This window comes from Dermacentor variabilis, chromosome 5, assembly GCF_050947875.1.
Source record: "Dermacentor variabilis isolate Ectoservices chromosome 5, ASM5094787v1, whole genome shotgun sequence".
NCBI classification, from domain to species: domain Eukaryota; kingdom Metazoa; phylum Arthropoda; class Arachnida; order Ixodida; family Ixodidae; genus Dermacentor; species Dermacentor variabilis.
In genome coordinates, this window is record NC_134572.1 from 4,302,632 (window position 1) to 4,309,015 (window position 6,384).

A 6,384-nucleotide genomic window follows, 5' to 3' on the forward strand; every position below is an offset into this window, starting at 1 on the left:
GTAAGACAGCGGACATCAGGAACTATAATATGGATAGAATTGAACAGGCTCTCAGGAACGGAGGAAGCCTAAAAACAGTGAAGAAGAAACTAGGAATAGGCAAGAATCAGATGTGTGCGTTAAGAGACAAAGCCGGCAATATCGTTACTAATATGGATGAGATAGTTCAAGTGGCTGAGGAGTTCTATAGAGATTTATACAGTACCAGTGGCACCCACGACGATAGTGGAAGAGAGAATAGCCTAGAGGAATTCGAAATCCCACAGGTAACGCCAGAAGAAGTAAAGAAAGCCTTAGGAGCTATGCAAAGGGGGAAGGCAGCCGGGGAGGATCAGGTAACAGCAGATTTGTTGAAGGATGGTGGTCAGATTGTTCTAGAGAAACTGGCCACCCTGTATACGCAATGCCTCATAACCTCGAGCGTACCGGAATCTTGGAAGAACGCTAACATAATCCTAATCCATAAGAAAGGGGACGCCAAAGACTTGAAAAATTATAGACCGATCAGCTTACTGTCCGTTGCCTACAAAGTATTTACTAAGGTAATCGCAAATAGAATCAGGAACACCTTAGACTTCTGTCAACCAAAGGACCAGGCAGGATTCCGTAAAGGCTACTCAACAATAGACCATATTCACACTATCAATCAAGTGATAGAGAAATGTGCAGAATATAACCAACCGTTATATATATAGCTTTCATTGATTACGAGAAAGCGTTTGATTCAGTCGAAACCTCAGCAGTCATGGAGGCATTACGGAATCAGGGTGTAGATGAGCCATATGTAAAGATACTGGAAGATATCTATAGCGGCTCCACAGCCACCGTAGTCCTCCACAAAGAAAGCAACAAAATCCCTATAAAGAGAGGCGTCAGACAGGGAGATACGATATCTCCAATGCTATTCACAGCATGTTTACAGGAGGTATTCAGAGGCCTGGAGTGGGAAGAATTGGGGATAAAAGTTGATGGAGAATACCTTAGCAACTTGCGATTCGCTGATGATATTGCCTTGCTTAGTAACTCAGGAGACCAATTGCAATGCATGCTCACTGACCTGGAGAGGCAAAGCAGAAGGGTGGGTCTGAAAATTAATCTGCAGAAAACTAAAGTAATGTTTAACAGGCTCGGAAGAGAACAGCAGTTTACGATAGGTAGCGAAGCACTGGAAGGAGTAAGGGACTACATCTACTTAGGGCAGGTAGTGACCACGGATCCGGATCATGAGACTGAAATAACCAGAAGAATAAGAATGGGCTGGGGTGCGTTTGGGAGGCATTCTCAAATCATGAACAGCAGGTTGCCACTATCCCTCAAAAGGAAAGTGTATAACAGCTGTGTGTTACCAGTACTCACATATGGGGCAGAAACCTGGAGACTTACGAAAAGGGTTCTGCTGAAATTGAGGACGGCGCAACGAGCTATGGAAAGAAGAATGATGGGTGTGACGTTAGGGGATAAGAAAAGAGCAGATTGGGTGAGGCAACAAACGCGGGTAAACGACATCTTAGTAGAAATCAAGAAAAAGAAATGGGCATGGGCCGGACATGTAATGAGGAGGGAAGATAACCGATGGTCACTAAGGGTTACGGACTGGATTCCAAGGGAAGGGATGCGTAGCAGGGGGCGGCAGAAAGTTAGGTGGGCGGATGACATTAAGACTTTTGCAGGGACAACATGGCCACAATTAGTACATGACCGGGGTAGTTGGAGAAGTATGGGAGAGGCCTTTGCCCTGCAGTGGGCGTAACTAGGCTGATGATGATGATGATGATGATGATGAGGCATTGTATGGATGTTTATTTTAAATCTTGGCACTAATAGGGAACACTGTTGTTGCCATTTCAAAACATGACACATTGCACGCCATGCTAATGAGGCTTTCTAAAGTGATGCAATGCCCTACTAAGCAAGGAAAGAACAATGAACACGAAACCCCGGTGAAGAGCCAAAGAAAGCTACACTTTAAAAAGGAACTGGGCAAGTCATGTAATGTGTAGAGCAGATAGCCGGTGGTCTATTAGAGTTACGGAATGCTTAGCCAAGGACGGTGAACGATTAAGTGGTGCGATGAAATTAGAAAATTCCCAGGCATAAGGTGGGATCAGCTAATGCAAGACGGGTGAATGTACATCACTGGGAGGGGCCTTTGTCCTGCAGTGGACATGATTAGGCTGACGATGAAAACAAGTAGGTGACAAAGTCAGCTTGTATTGCTGAACTAGTTCTTTGCAACAAACAGACCAATGATCTAGGGTAGGCTTCCTATTATTTATATTTATTTATTATACCCTCAGGGCCAAAGGCATTACAGAGGGGAGTGGTTATGAGCACGAAACAATGAAATCGACAGCTGGTTAAAATATATACAAAAAGCTTGGCTGTTAATAGTACTACAATGTTAGCTAATTGCTATAGTAATGAAAAATATAGGACGAAAGCAAATGACAAAGCAATGAACAAAGTAATAAGTAATATGCAGTGCTTAATAGTAAAAATAATGGCTATTTATGCAGTGTTAGCTGATGCTTGGTTAAAGGCATGGTTATCCTTTATTCAGACAATGTCAGCAGGGAGGTGGTTACATTGTTGTGATGTGCAAGAAAGAAAAGACATTGAATGATTTTTCATGTTACCAAAAAAAATAGTCCATACCTCACGAAGATGATCAGCTGCATTTGAAGCCATAACTTTGTGGTGAACGAAAACTAAAATACCAGACAGGAGTGACACTGTAAGGGAAAAAAATGCAGTTACAATACTATTTCAAGTGAATAAAGAAACAAAGATAGCTGAGCTGTGGTTTTAACAGAAAACGCTTATTTACATGGAGACATCTCGCAACTTACTTTCAGTACAATCTTACAGAAAATTTATTCAATATATTTTATTATCTGCATTTTTTTACATTGGCATATCGTATTTAGTATTTGTTGATGAAAAACTACAGGAAAACCCTCATTTATGCTGCCTGTTTGGCGTTTCACCATACCTTGAAGTTTAATCATTTGTGCAAAAGGAGTGCTCTTTGGGGCTTCCATCATCGATATTTGCTTATCTGCTTTCTTTCCGCACAGGTGCCACTGAAGATGGTCAAGAGCTTTGGCCTGTTCTTGAGGCCTTACACAGCTGAAGTGCACTTTTGTAGTAAGGGCCACATTTAAAGTAAGAGACCTTGCCCTCGATCAGGGTGTCTACCAACCGGGAATTCTCAGGGATCTTCAGTAGCCTGGAAATACTCAGGAAAACTCGGGGAATTGGTGCTTCTATCAGGGAAAATTAGCTATAATTTTAGGGAACGAAGGTCGCGGTAATGCTGGCTCGAGTAACAAAGAGGAATCACGACGAATTGTCTTTGACGCCGTTTCGTCGGTTGGAGGTGTTGTCTGTGTACAGTCAACGGCCGACTTTCCGGATGCCAGGCAATTCTGATGACTTCATGGCACGACCATGTACCCCATCGGGTCAATGTAAAAGAACGTCTGAAATTTTGGACACGAGAGCTTCTCGCCGCCCGATTTTCCAGATTTTTGCTTTAACCGCAGGTCCGAAATGGCATTAATCAAAGCCAACACCGCTGCCGTTTTGGTTACCTCGCCGCCTCGAACCGGCGCTTTCGCACGCAGATCCGCTGGCAGCCGTAGCCACCAATGCGGCAACACTAGGCCTAGCTGCTTTGACGTTCTCTATTAAGCTTCTAGCCGTTGGGTGTCGTGTCTTTAATTGAAAAATTCACCGCTGTCAGCAATGGCACCGACTCCGCCTTTGTGGTCCTCGCGATTAGCTTCGAAGCTCGGCAAGCACGGTGCGTTGCATAATGCAGGTGCCCGAAAGTCAGCTTCGCCTCGATATAGCAATGTTACGCTGTGAAGCATACGCGAAAGTATTGCGGTGAAGCGTAATAAGCGTGGAAGGGTCAATTGTCACGAGACACAGTACGGATTCCTTAATTATACACGCGTGCACCCGTCATCTTTTGTCGCAGTACGAGCACCGATATGCTTAAAGTGACACTAAAGAGAAAAATAATTTCTTCTGCATCAGCAAATTACCTTTCTATGACACCAAAAACACCACTCTGACCACTATAAGACACTTGGTAAACTAAACAAAGCACAAGAATGAAAGACGAGTGGCGACGCCTCCTTGAAGTTCCCGCTCCTGGTCGCTGTGACGTCATGGATTTTGATGGCATCTTCTAGGGCCTACTTAACTATATAGTGGTACGGATTGACTACATTGTGTTTTAAAAGAGCCAAATATTAAACATGGCAAGTTTCGGGAACCAATACTCAGCCAGCCTGGCCCAAATGCGAAAACATGCTTTGGAATACCTGACATCGCACTGACATACCGGCGTCAGGGTTTCGGCACAAAATTCATATACTGGTACTTCGACCTTCATTTTCTCATCTAATAATCAAACTATTATTTTGAAATGACTGCCTGCAGCATTCTCAAACAATGCTTCATTTGTCTAAACTGATTTCTTGTTTCGCTTTAGGGTCCCTTCAATAAGTGCACTGGCAGGCCTTTTCAGATGTGCTTGTGGCGATTTGAGCCCTCAAGGGTAATAAAAAACATGCATTCATTTCTTTTCGAACTGCCCGATTTTTTTAACGATTTCGCGGCCCTTACTAGGGAGTCTGAAAAATCGGACGTTGACTGTACAATTGACCGAGAGGATGCTTCAAACGGTCCATGGGGCGAACGTGCGGTGGAAGGAGGACGAGAACACAAAGGACATACGCACCGAGGAATGAACGGGAACGGAAGCATGCCGTCGCTTCTTGGAAGGGGCTTGAGCTCAAAAAATGAAGTGTTGGCTGACGCCGAGACACGGGTGTTCCTCATTCAAACCAAAATAAACCCTTAAAAGCAGCGCACCGCAACACTGACGGGCTGTGCGTAGGCTGAGAGTATGTTAAAAAAATTAAATTATGGGGTTTTACGTGCCAAAACCACTTTCTGATTATGAGGCACGCCGTAGTGGAGGACTCCGGAAATTTCGACCACCTGGGGATCTTTAACGTGCACCTAAATCTAAGTACACGGGTGTTTTCGCCCCCATCGAAATGCGGCCGCCATGGCCGGGATTCGATCCCGCGACCTCGTGCTCAGCAGCCCAACACCATAGCCACTGAGCAACCACAGCGGGTGAGAGTGTGTCAGGACAATTGAAGTTGACTGTCCAGCTTCTGAGAGAAAATCTCACTTTCGACAAAGTTCAGGCCTTATACCATGAGCTTGCTATCAATTGATACAAATAGCTAATCGTTGAAAATATTTGTTTCTGTATGCATCTCCTTTTATTCGTATTTGATGATGTTTGACTCCATTTGCAAGGGATTTTACCATTCTTCTTTCGAAGATATTTTATTCGCTGTGCATTTTACTAACCCCTCCCTTCTGTCTACTTTTGGAGTAAAATATACGCTACTCCTTGCTATTCAAACTGGATTAAGTAGGTTTTTTTTCTATTTTTTAACGTGCTTGCTAGAGCGACAGCACCAGGTGACATGGTGTCAGCCCATCTTGACGTAAAACAAAGTTCTGGGTCACTCAGGGAATTTTGCTAGGGCACTCAGGGAAAACCTGGAAAACTGGGAATATGGAAATGTCAACTTGGTAGAGAACCTATATATCTAACGGGGCTTATGAATTGCCATAGCAGCAAATTATTATCAAAACCTCGTACCAATAACTATCTCCTGTTGAATCTTAGTCTGCCAAAATCTTGTCTAATCTGGAAGAAACATGGTGAAATTGAACAGAAGCCGACACAATTAAAAAGATATGGTTGATCCCTCTGTCATAGGAATCTAGAACACGAATATGAAACATGCCTACACGAAAGCTGTTGTGTGCTTGCTTTGTGAACTCACGGTCCGCTGCTGCCAAAGGTGCACGATTTGCGGGCTGGCGACCGTGTTGCAGGTTTACTTAGCACGTGACATCCTGTTGCCAAATGGCGTCCTGCTGCCAAGTTGCTTCAGCGAAGGTAAGAGCATATATCTCGACTTCTCCAAAGCATTTAATCGGGTTCCTCATCATCGCTTAATGAGTAAACTTGCATGTCTCTCTCTCGACCCCTTAGTTTTATCTTGGATTCAGAGCTTTTTTTTTCGATCGCAGGCAATTCACAGCACTGGGCACTCGTGTATCTAGTACAACCAACATTGCGGTATATCCGGTGTCCCGCAAGGGTCAGTTTTTGGCCCCCTCCTTTTGATCATCTTCATTAATGATCTTCCAGTCGGCCTTTCCTCTTGTACCTGCCTTCTTGCAGATGACTGCATTGTCTATCGGCACAGTGCTAGCACATATGACCAATATTTACTGTAAAATGACCTTAATGCAATCACTACGTGGTGTTCTCGCTGG